Consider the following 12,826-nt stretch of genomic DNA (forward strand, 5'->3'; position numbering starts at 1 on the left):
AAAATATAACTTAGCTCATATGTTTTAAAGAAAATATTTCCTCTTTCTCAACTTTGAGATTATTACTCAAAATATTTCTCTTGAAAGAGATAGTACTTAAAAATGCTCATGAACTCTTTTGGAAATCGGTGTTTCCTCTCATCTCAAATGTAAAAAATTTTCTCTTGGGAATACCTAGTTCCCATATATCATTTAAAATAAATGAAACTCAACTCTCCTCATCCTCAAACTCATTTACTAAAGCCTTTAAACAAATTATAAATAATTGTAAAAGACTTCTCAAAATAGGGTTCATGCCGAATTATGGATGTGAAAGACTCAATTCAAAGTTTTCAATAACCATACATAGAACTCAATACTCGAAACTCAACAACTCCATAACTCAAGGAATCAAAGATACTACTCATCTAAAAAAATGCTTGGCTCAGAGGGTTCATGCTGAAGTTATGGGCATGGACAAATCAATTCAAGGACATTCATGGGTAACATGTAGTAGTCCCATGATTAGGACTATAATCTCACAAGGATTAGGAACTCAATACTCAAGACTTAGAACTTGAAGATACTACTCCTCTCAAATATACTCAAATTATGAAGTTCATGCAGAATTTATAGGCATGAACCACTTGACTCAAGGATATCAATGATATTGTAAACTCATGAATACATTCTCCTCATTCTCATACTCACTTACTTGAGTCTTGAAATAATTTATTAGTAATTGTAGAAGACTCCTAAAAAAGACCCAAAGCGACTTTCTCAAAAAACTCAAAAGAACTCTCAATACATGACTCTTAACTCTACCTTGAATTTGAATTATGAATTCCAGGTTATGATTCATGTTATGAATGATTCCCCGATGTTTAGAAGTGGTTTAGAGTAGCTAGAATCAAAGGGGAGTAAAGGTACCCTTTGAGGGAACTCAGACGGGCTAAACAACGGAGAAAGGGTGAGGGCAGGTGACCCTGGTGCACGGCTGGCACCCCTAAACTTCAGAGAAATGATATTAACGCACTTATGGGGCGCCGCCCCAACCCCTGGCGCATCTGGGGCGCGCCGCCCTAGCCCCTCCCCAGAACTCTCCGATGAATTTCTTTCTTTAATTTTTTACCCTAATTCACCTAGAATCGAATGATTTCTTCCCAACTCACTTAGATTTGAATACCCGACATAAGTACACAAGAATCTAATAAAAATAACTCTTAAACTGGATAAAATTATCTCAAGATCTCATCAAGCCCATCCTAATTCAAGAACGAAAGCAACACTTCAAGAACACTTATCAAAAACTTAAATCTTTCAATATTTATGGATGAATTCGAATTTGTAAATCATGATTGGGTTGTGGGTGAATGAACTAAATACTATGAGAACTCACATACCTCTTAGGGATCAAACCCTTGGCGAAAATCCGCAACAAAACTTAAGAATCTCGACGAACGGCTTGAACCTTTCCTCTTGTTGAAATCTCTTCTAAAACCCTAAGAGTATTGAGGATGAATGAAGCTGATTCTAATCAGTTTAGACCCCTAAATTTTTACTAAAACAGGGCTAAGGAAAAGACCAAAATACCCCTCATAATTTTGGGTAACTTTCCTTAACTGGACAGGTGGACTTCAAATGGACATATCTCACTCATCCAAACTCGAAACTTAGTAAACTAGTTGGCGTTGGAGAGATAATCCAAAGACCTTTCATTTGATATATTATGGGCCACCTAATTCATCCTGTACTAAAAGCTATGGTCATTTGAAGTTGACCCAAAACTTAAAAGAACTTACGAATGACTTGAATGAATTCTATTTGGTTATTTTTGGAACTCAAGGTGTTACATCTAGTGACCTTAACAATTAAGAAAATATAAATTACTCGGTAAAATCCTACTCACAATGAAGGATGGTTCGAGTTTTAGATAAAAAAAATATGGTATTATAGAAATGTCGAGTATAAATGATTTGCATATGTGGTATGTATTCACGGGTGTAATGACCCTCTTGGTCATTTTTGTGTCTTGCCTTCTGTGTGTCGTTTAGAGCGTTCCTGTAGCAACCCCAAGTCATTTATGACTTGCTGGGACTGACAGTCGGTCACCTGGTCGTTCGTTTGGTCTTGGTGTGAGTTTTTGTGTTTTGGAGCTTATGAACCTTGAATGGTCATTTTCGATCAAAAGTTCAAGAAGATGACATCGGAATCCAATTCTGACGATTTCATCAACTCCGAAAGGGTCATTTTAAGCTAGTAGCATGGTCGACATGACTCCTGAGGTTTTCAGTGTGAGTCAGTGTGATTAGGCGTTTTAGCCTTTGAATTTTGGTTTAAGTTTGACTTTGGTCAACATTCTGAGTAAACGCGCTCGGATGAGAATTCCGTCAGTGCAGTTAGCTCCGGAATGTCGAGTTTGGTCTAGATTGACCCTTCTTTTGTGTCCCGAGGTTTTTGATATCTTTCCGAGCCCTTTTGTGGGTTTTGGCTTAAAATGGCCTTTGGAAGTGGGACCCACTTTTTATCGAAATGACCTCTGATGGAAATTTTGATTGTGCCGTTGAGTCTGGAATATCGAATTTGGTATGGTTGCATATCTCGTTTGCGCGCACGGGGTTCCGAACGAGATCGGAGCACCCCGTCGGAGTTAAAGTTTTGGGAATTTATTGCAGATTTTCTGCAATAAATGCAGAAAATCAGCAACACATTCCCAAACTCAAACTCTCTTAACTCTCTCATCTTTTGTCCGATTTGGGCGATTCAAAAGGCAAAGTTGTGAGATTTTTCGAGGGCAACGCGTTGGTGAGCTCGGATAGTGGTTTGGGGTTCCCGTTTGAGGTAATTTCGCGAAAAACCTGACTGCTGTACTGTTTTCGAGTCCTTGTTTTTGGAATTTTTGTTTTGGTCATATCTCACTCATTTTAGCTCGGTTTTGGGTGATTCGAAGTCCCACGTGTTGAGAATTGTCGTGGCTTCATCGTAGAGTGTTCAAAGAGTGCTGGGCACCTTTTGATTTTCGTTTATTTCGATTTTTGGACTGCTGCAGTAGGGTTTCTATTAGTTGTTTAAAGTGTAGTTTCTTGCTTGTTGGTTCTTGCTATGTTTTGAGCCTCGGATTGTGTTCCATTTTGGAACACAAGTTTGGAGTGCTGTTTAGGGTCTCTTGACGGAGTCAAATTCGGACAGTTCGGTGCGGGTCCCACGATTCCCGTTTTGACTCCAAAATTGACCCGTCTCCGTTTGTTATGATTTTGGTGTCTAAATGACCATAGTAACGTTGTGACTCTATTTTTGATAGCGGGGCAGCGTTTTGAGACTGTTCGGAAAGGGAAAGCTCCGGTAAAGTGATTTGGAGAGCGCACGGTTGGCCTTAAGGTAGGCTACGGCTTTCCTTCTTTTAGATTGAGCTTAATTGTGTAAAAACACGTTGATTGGAGTGAATTGGGGGTGGGTACCAGTTTACTATCTTACTTTGATTAGATACCTCATGTTAGAATCGATTGGCCATATTTCGGGTATAGTATCATGTTATCCGGTTTAGTAGAGTTGCATGTCTATGTGCTAAATGCTATTGTATGCTTGTATGTTTTGTATTGTATGCCTTGTGCATCCTTAACCGTAAGCATGATGTCCTTAGTCTAGGTTAGGCTAGCATTGCCTAAGACTTATGACCCGTGTGGGCTGGATAGCCTTGACTTTCTACCGACGTCGTTCGGATGACTTAGCTCCTTGTAGACTGGAATAGCAGACTTGAGTCTGATAGTTTGAGCCTTAGATTAGGCGTTATCGCTACTTGCTGCACTTCTGTATCTTCTCCCTCGCATTCTGTGGTTCCGGCGCATTCTCGAAGGTTTGGTGCATCACTAGAGGCGTGGGATTGAGATAGTATAGGCTTGGAGCCCTTTTCTGTGATTTCTTAGAGTGGACGGCGTTCCACGGTGGTTGTTGTGGGATTGGATCCTATTGGAGATACCATCACCCCCGGGGTCGTTCTTTCTAGCTGGGCTGGGAACGTATCGCTGGCTGGGTAGACTCGGTGATATCGGCGATCGCCCCCGGGCCTCTCTTTCTAGCTGGGCTGGGAGTGTGCTGCTGGCTGGGTGTCCCCGGGTCGCTCTTTCTAGCTGGGCTGGGAGCTGACTGCATGGTAGGACGACTCGCGATATCTACCTCACTCACGGGTCCCTCTTTCTAGCTGGGCTGGGAGTGGACTGTTTGGTTGGGTGCCCCCTAGGGTCACTCTTTCTAGCTGGGCTGGGAGTGCACTGCTGGCTGGGTGGAGTCTGATGGATTATCTTAGTTACTTTGGGCTGAGAGCCCGATTTTCTTCTTTCTCAGTAGACTTAGCTTTTCCGTGTACCTGTCGGGCTTATGGGGGTTCGTTCAGGTTTTATTTAAGCTTGTGCACGAGTGTACCTTCTGGGCTTATGGGGGTCCAGTTAGGTTTAGTCTAGTTGTACTTAGTTTGTTTCTGGTATGCTCGTGTGCTTTCTTTTCATATCCGCTTGACCTCTCTGTGTCTAGATTCTATCCTCTCTTATTGTTTTTACCCTTTTTGCTCAGTCGGCCTATGATGCCTACTGAGTACCTGTTGTGTTGGTACTCATGCTACGCTCTGCATCTATTTCGTGATGCAGGTCCCAGTACCAGTTATCAGCGGTGACTAGTTCCAGCCTTCTTTTGCAGTTGTGATTCGGAGACGAGGGCGAGCACTTGGCGTTTTAGGGTTTGTTCTGTCTCCTTCTTTTGTTTTAGCTAGTCTTGTTGCCCTTGAGACATGCTTTGTTGTGGTCCACTTTTGGGACTTGTACTCTTTATTAGATAGCTCTGTACTAGTGACTTCCAGGTTCTGGGAGGGATTTCTGTATATATTTATTTTGGGTTGCTTCCACCTTGTTATTCTTGTTTAGATTATTGTTTTCGCTAGTTTCTGCCCTTTTGCTCATTTCTTGATGTTCTGGGTTACGGGTTGACTTACCTACTGGTAGGGTATAGTAGGTGCCATCATGACTCGAGAAATCGGGTCGTGACAAATTGGTATCAGAGCCTCAGGTTCACCGGTCTCACTTGTACAGAGCTAACGTCTAGTAGAGTCTTGCGGTTCGGTACGGAGACGTCAGTAACTTATCTTCGGGAGGCTACAGGATGTCCTTAGAAAGATTTCCTCTTTTGTTTCACTTTCGTGCAGCATGTGTCTTATTGGTTCCTTAAGATCTCACTTGTTTCACTCTTTCGCAGGATGGCTCTCTCGCGAGGTGGCGCGGCCAGGGGTGATGCACCCAGGCCTACAGACAGAGCCTCAGCTTGGGGTAGACGCCAACCCCGAGGTCGAGAGAGGACCGCAGCATCAGTCCAGGAGAGAGAGGAGGATCCAGAGCCAGTAACAGACCCTTCAGCACTTCGTATACCAGCTCAGCCGGTGGGACCAGGGCCATCCCAGCCGCCATCCGGTCTAGTTTTGACTCCAGATCTCCAGGCCGCTATTGCTCAGCTCTTAGGTGTGCTTGGGGGGATGCAGCAGCCACCTGCCCCAGCTACACCAGCACTAGTACCGCAGAATCAGCCTTCAGTGAGGGCGCCTCAGGTCCAGGTACCACCTGAGGGAGTACAGCCCTTGGCAGCGGATAGACCTATGCCGCTTGAGGACCAGAAGATGCTTGGTGTGTTTCTCAGGTTGACACCACCGAGGTTTTCTGGGGCTGTGGGTGAGGATGCCCACGAGTTTCTTACTACTTGCCATGAGAGGCTTCGCACTTTGGGCCTTGTGGAGTCTAGAGGGGCCGACTTCATTGCTTACCAGCTAGATGGGCCAGCCAGGCAGTGGTGGCGCACATTCATTCAGACCAGACCAGTTGGATCTCCACCGGTATCATGGGATGAGTTCTCTGAGGCCTTCTTGGCCAAGTTTATCCCTCGTAGCGTCAGAGACCGCCTCAGGGATCAGTTCTGCAGGTTGGAGCAGGGCTCCATGTCGGTGGCGGAGTACGAGACTAGGTTCCACGAGCTCTCCCGTTATGCTGAGATGATATTACCTACAGAGGAGGAGCGAGTTAGGTGCTTTGTTCGTGGGTTGAGATTGCAGCTTCGGCTTGAGACCCAGTCCTTAGTTTCTGCGGGTCGATCCTTTTTAGACGTAGTTGACCATGCTAGTACTATGGAGCATCTTCGTCGCGAGGCCCAAGGGGGCAGCGAGAAGAGGGCTAGGCATGAGGGCAGCTATAGTGACTCACGCCCCAGGTCTAGGGATTATCATGACAGGGCCGGACGACGGTTTCGACAGGGTCAGTCTAGCAGACCTACACAGGCCTCTCTTCAGGCATCAGATGGTGGTCGGGGTGAGGCTAGTTCGAGTCAGGGCCGCGAGGTGTTTCAGTCGGGTCCTTCAGGCCATGGTGGTCGTTCTTCTGGGAGTCGCCCTCGACAGGGTTGCTATGAGTGTGGTGAGATGGGACATTGGGCCAGGGACTGCCCTCAGCATAGTCGGATTGCTCCCGCTCGTCATGTAGCTCCCCCAGCTTTACCAGCACCTCCAGTTAGAGGCCGTGGTCAGGGTCAGGACCGTAGAGGTGGTCAGCAGGGTATACGGGGTGGTCCCCGAGGAGGCAGGTCAGGTGGTAGGTCTGATGGTCAGGGCAGAGGCAGACATAGCCACTTCTATGCAGCTCCAGCGAGGGCGGAGGCTGAGGCGTCAGACGATGTGATCATAGGTACTATTCTTTTATGCCAGCAGCCCGCTTTGGCTTTATTTGATCCAGGCTCTACTTTTTCGTATGTTTCTGTTTACTATGCCTCTCGATTGAGTATGATGTCTGAGCCTCTGGTAGCGCCGTTGCGTGTGTCGACCCCCGTGGGTGAGTCTTTAGTAGTGGATCAGGTATTTCGATCTTGGTTAGTTACTATCCAGGGGCGTGACACCCGGGCTGACCTTATATTGCTTGACATGGTTGATTTCGATGTGATTCTGGGCATGGATTGGTTATCCCCTTATCGCGCTGTTTTAGACTGCTTTTCTAAGACCGTTACCTTAGCCATTCCCGGTATTCCTCCGGTGGTGTGGCAGGGATCTCGTGGTAGCACACCCGTTGGGCTTATCTCTTTTATTCGTGCTAGGAGGCTAGTGGCTAGCGGATGCTTATCATATTTGGCCTATGTACGTGATGTGAGTAAGGAGGTTCCTCCGGTTGAGTCAGTTCCTGTTGTTCGTGACTTCATAGATGTGTTTCCTACTGATCTACCTGGCCTACCCCCAGAGCGTGATATTGATTTCCCGATTGGGCTTGAGCCAGGTACTCGGCCTATTTCTATTCCGCCATATCGGATGGCTCCTGCAGAGCTCAAGGAGCTCAGTGTTCAGCTTCAGGATCTCTTGGGTAAGGGATTTATCAGACCCAGTGTATCACCTTGCGGCGCTCCCGTTCTTTTTGTTAAGAAGAAGGACGGTACTATGCGCATGTGCATTGACTATAGACAGTTGAATAAGGTGACAGTGAAGAATCGTTATCCTCTATCCTAGGATTGATGACCTATTTGACCAGCTATAGGGAGCTTCAGTGTTCTCTAAGATTGATTTGAGGTCCGGTTACCACCAGTTGAGGATTAGGGCATCGGACATCCCTAAGACTGCATTTAGGACCCGTTATGGCCATTATGAGTTCTTGGTGATGTCATTGGGGTTGACTAATGCCCCTGCTGCCTTTATGGACTTGATGACGCGCGTGTTCAGGCCTTATCTTGATTCATTCGTCATAGTCTTCGTTGATGACATTTTGATATACTCACGGAGTAGGGGTGATCATGAGCATCATTTGAGAGTTGTGCTCCAGACTTTGAGAGATCAGCGGCTTTATGCCAAGTTCTCAAAGTGCCAGTTTTGGTTAGACTCTGTGGCGTTCTTGGGGCATGTTGTATCTAAGGAGGGCATTATGGTAGATCCGGCGAAGATTGAGGCTATTCGTGATTGGGCTAGGCCCACCTCAGTTACTGAGATTCGGAGCTTCGTCGGACTAGCAGGCTACTACAGACGATTTGTGGAGGGTTTCTCTACCTTGGCAGCACCTCTGACCCGGTTGACTCGTGTTGATGTTCCCTTTGTTTGGTCAGAGGAGTGTGAGGCGAGCTTTTTGAGGCTCAAGGAGTTATTGACCATCGCTCATATATTGACTCTTCCAGTTAAGGGCGAGGGCTTCACGGTATATTGTGACGCATCCGGCGTTGGTTTGGGTTGTGTAATGATGCAACAGGGCCGGGTTATTGCTTATGCGTCGAGGCAGCTTAAGATTCATGAGCGCAACTACCCCACCTATGACTTAGAGTTGGCGGCGGTAGTTTTCGCACTTAGGATTTGGAGGCACTACTTTTATGAAGTTCAATGTGAGATCTATACCGATCACAGGAGTCTTCAGTACATCATGAGCCAGAAGGACCTTAATTCGAGGCAGCGTCGTTGGATTGAGCTCCTGAAGGACTATGACCTCTCTATTCTCTATCATCCGGGCAAGGCGAATGTGGTAGCGGACGCCTTGAGCCGAAAAGCGGTGAGTATGGGTAGTCTAGCCTTCTTATCTGTTGAGGAGCGACCCTTGGCTATAGACCTTCAGTTCTTAGCCAATAGCATGGTTCGGTTGGATATCTCAGATTCTAGACGTGTCATGGCCCATATGGGAGTTCAGTCTTCCTTGCTTGATAGGATTCGTGGTTGTCAGTTTGAGGATGAGGCCTTGGTGGCCCTTAGAGATCGAGTGTTAGCGGGTGATGGTGGTCAGGCTACCTTAGATCCTGATGGAGTGTTGAGATTCGCCGGCCGCATCTGTGTTCCGAGAGTTGGGGATTTGATACAGTTGATACTTTCTGAGGGCCATGAGTCTAGATACTCTATCCATCCGGGCACAACGAAGATGTATCGTGATCTGAGGCAGCAATACTGGTGGAGTGGCATGAGGAGAGATATTACTGACTTTGTTTCCCGTTGCTTGTGCTGCCAGCAGGTAAAGGCCGAGCATTTGAGGCCTGGTGGTGTCTTTCAGAGATTACCCATTCCGGAGTGGAAGTGGGAGCATATCACTATGGACTTCATTGTGGGGTTGCCTTGGACTCCTAGAGGTGTTGACAGCATTTGGGTCATCGTTGATCGATTGACCAAGTCAGCACATTTCCTTCCTGTTCAGTGTTCATTTAGCGCCGAGAGGTTGGCTCGTATCTACATTCGGGAGGTGGTTCGACTTCATGAGGTGCCAGTTTCTATTATATTAGATCGGGGTTCTCAGTTCACGTCCAGCTTTTGGAGGACCTTTCAGGATGAGTTGGGCACTCGGGTTGACCTTAGCACAGCTTTCCACCCGCAAACGGATGGCCAGTCTGAGCGTACTATTCAAGTCCTTGAGGATATGTTGCGGGCATGTGTTATGGATTTTGGAGGTCAGTGGGACCAGTTCTTACCTTTGGCGGAGTTTGCGTACAACAACAGCTACCACTCTAGTATTCAGATGGCCCCATTCGAGGCATTATATGGTAGGCGTTGTCGCTCTCCAGTTGGTTGGTTTGAGTCTACAGAGCCTAGGCCACGTGGTACAGATTTGCTTCAGGAGGCCCTGGATCAGGTGAGGGTGATTCAGGATAGGCTCAGGACGGCTCAGAGTAGGCACCAGAGTTATGCGGATCGGAGGCGCCGGCCTTTGAGATTCTCTGTTGGTGATCGGGTATTCCTCCGTGTGTCGCCCATGAAGGGCGTGATGAGGTTTGGGAGGCGGGGCAAGCTTAGCCCCAGGTACATTGGGCCTTTTGAGATACTCCGGACAGTTGGGGAGGTTGCTTATGAGTTGGCCTTACCTCCAGCATTTTCAGCCATCCACCCGGTTTTCCATGTCTCGATGTTGCGGCGGTATGTTCCTGATGAGTCTCATGTGCTCCAGTATGATGCAGTCGAGTTGGATGATCGTTTGACATTTGTAGAGGAGCCAGTTGCCATTCTAGCCAGAGATGTGAGGAGATTGCGCTCGAGAGCCATTCCTGTTGTTAAGGTCCGTTGGAGGCATCGTCCAGTCGAGGAGGCTACCTGGGAGATCGAGCAGGAGATGCGAGAGCAGTTTCCCAGCTTGTTTGGGCCTTCAGGTACTTCTTGACCCTTACTTTCGCGGACGAAAGTCCTTTTTAGTAGTGGATATTGTAATGACCTTCTTGGTCATTTTTGTGTCTTGCCTTCTGTGTGTCGTTTAGAGCGTTCCTATAGCGACCCCAAGTCATTTACGACTTGCTGGAACTGACAGTTCGGTCACCTGGTCGTTCGTTTGGTCTTGGTGTGAGTTTTTGTGTTTTGGAGCTTTTGAACCTTGAATGGTCATTTTCGATCAAAAGTTCAAGAAGATGACATCGGAATCCAATTCTGACGATTTCATCAGCTCCGAAAGGGTCATTTTAGGCTAGTAGCATGGTCGACATGACTCCTGAGGTTTTCAGTGTGAGTCAGTGCAATTAGGCGTTTTAGCCTTTGAATTTTGGCTTAAGTTTGACTTTGGTCAACATTTTGAGTAAACGCGCTCGGATGAGAATTCCGTCAGTGCGGTTAGCTCCGGAATGTTGAGTTTGGTCTAGATTGACCCTTCTTTTGTGTCCCGAAGTTTTCGATATCTTTCCGAGCCCTTTTATGGGTTTTGACTTAAAATGGCCTTTGGAAGTGGGACCCACTTTTTATCGAAATGACCTCTGATGGAAATTTCGACTGCGCCGTTGAGTCTGGAATATCGAATTTGGTATGGTTGCATATCTCGTTTGCGTGCACGGGGTTCCGAACGAGATCGGAGTACCCCGTCGGGGTTTTTAGTTTTGGAAAAATTGCAGAAAATCTGCAATATAATGCAGATTTTCAGCAACAATTCCAAAACTTCTAACTCTCTTAACTCTCTCATCTTTTGTCCGATTTGGGCGATTCAAAAGGCAAAGTTGTGAGATTTTTCGAGGGCAACGCGTTGGTGAGCTCGGATAGTGGTTTGGGGTTCCCGTTTGAGGTAAATTTCGCGAAAAACCTGACTGCTGTACTGTTTTCGAGTCCTTGTTTTTGGAATTTTTGTTTTGGTCATATCTCACTCATTTTAGCTCGGTTTTGGGTGATTCGAAGTCCCACATGTTGAGAATTGTCGTGACTTCGTTGTAGAGTGTTTAAAGAGTGCTGGGCACCTTTTGATTTTCGTTTATTTCGATTTTGGACTGCTGCAGTAGGGTTTCTATTAGTTGTTTAAAGTGGGTTTTCTTGCTTGTTGGTTTTTGCTGTGTTTTAAGCCTCGGATTGTGTTCCATTTTGGAACACAAGTTTGGAGTGCTGTTTAGGGTCTCTTGACGGAGTCAAATTTGGACAGTTTGATGCGGGTCCCACGATTCCCGTTTTGACTCCAAAATTGACCCGTCTCCGTTTGTTATGATTTTGGTGTCTAAATGACCATAGTAACGTTGTGACTCTATTTTTGATAGCGGGGCAGCGTTTTGAGACTGTTCGGAAAGGGAAAGCTCCGGTAAAGTGATTTGGAGAGCGCACGGTTGGCCTTAAGGTAGGCTACGGCTTTCCTTTATTTTAGACTGAGCTTAATTGTGTAAAAACATGTCGATTGGAGTGAATTGGGGGTGGATACTAGTTTACTACCTTACTTTGATTAGATACCTTATGTTATGATCGATTGGCCACATTTCGGGTATAGTATCATGTTGTCCGGTTTAGTAGAGTTGCATGTCTATGTGCTAAATGTTATTGTATGCTTTGTATTGTATGCCTTAGTCTAGGTTAGGCTAGCATTGCCTTAGACTTATGACCCGTGTGGGCTGGATAGCCTTGACTTTCTGCCGACGTCGTTCGGATGACTTAGCTCCTTGTAGACTGGAATAGCAGACTTGAGTCTGATAGTTTGAGCCTTAGATTAGGCGTTATCGCTGCTTGCTGCACTTCTGTATCTTCTCCCTCTTATTCTGCGGTTCCGACGCATTCTCGAAGGTTTAGTGCATCACTAGAGGCGTGGGATTGAGATAGTATAGGCTTGGAGCCTTTTCTGTGATTTCTTAGAGTGGACGGCGTTCCACGGTGGTTATTGTGGGATTGGATCCTATCGGAGATACCATCACCCCCGGGGTCGTTCTTTCTAGCTGGGCTGGGAACGTATCGCTGGTTGGGTAGACTCGGTGATATCGGCGATCGCCCCCGGGCCTCTCTTTCTAGCTGGGCTGGGAGTGTGCTGCTGGCTGGGTGTCCCCGGGTCGCTCTTTCTAGCTGGGCTGGGAGCTGACTGCATGGTAGGACGACTCGCGATATCTACCTCACTCACGGGTCCCTCTTTCTAGCTGGGCTGGGAGTGGACTGTTTGGTTGGGTGCCCCCTAGGGTCACTCTTTCTAGCTGGGCTGGGAGTGCACTGCTGGCTGGGTGGAGTCTGATGGATTATCTTAGTTACTTTAGGCTGAGAGCCCGATTTTCTTCTTTCTCAGTAGACTTAGCTTTTTCGTGTACCTGTCGGGCTTATGGGGGTTCGTTCAGGTTTTATTTGAGCTTGTGCACGAGTGTACCTTCTGGGCTTATGGGGGTCCAGTTAGGTTTAGTCTAGTTGTACTTAGTTTGTTTCTGGTATGCTCGTGTGCTTTCTTTTCATATCCGTTTGACCTCTCTGTGTCTAGATTCTATCCTTTCTTATTGTTTTTACCCTTTTTGCTCAGTCGGCCTATGATGCCTACTGAGTACCTGTTGTGTTGGTACTCATGCTACGCTCTGCATCTATTTCGTGATGCAGGTCCCAGTACCAGTTATCAGCGGTGACTAGTTCCAGCCTTCTTTTGCAGTTGTGATTCGGAGACGAGGGCGAGCACTTGGCGTT

General features: G+C 46.7%; 1 pseudogene; it reads left to right on the forward strand.

Moving 5' to 3' along the window:
• The first annotated feature begins 3,722 nt into the window (after window positions 1-3,722).
• On the forward strand, window positions 3,723-12,453 carry LOC125865227 (uncharacterized; annotated as a pseudogene).
• The last annotated feature ends 373 nt before the right edge of the window (window positions 12,454-12,826 follow it).

Source organism: Solanum stenotomum, chromosome 5 (genome assembly GCF_019186545.1).
Source record: "Solanum stenotomum isolate F172 chromosome 5, ASM1918654v1, whole genome shotgun sequence".
Classification (NCBI taxonomy): domain Eukaryota; kingdom Viridiplantae; phylum Streptophyta; class Magnoliopsida; order Solanales; family Solanaceae; genus Solanum; species Solanum stenotomum.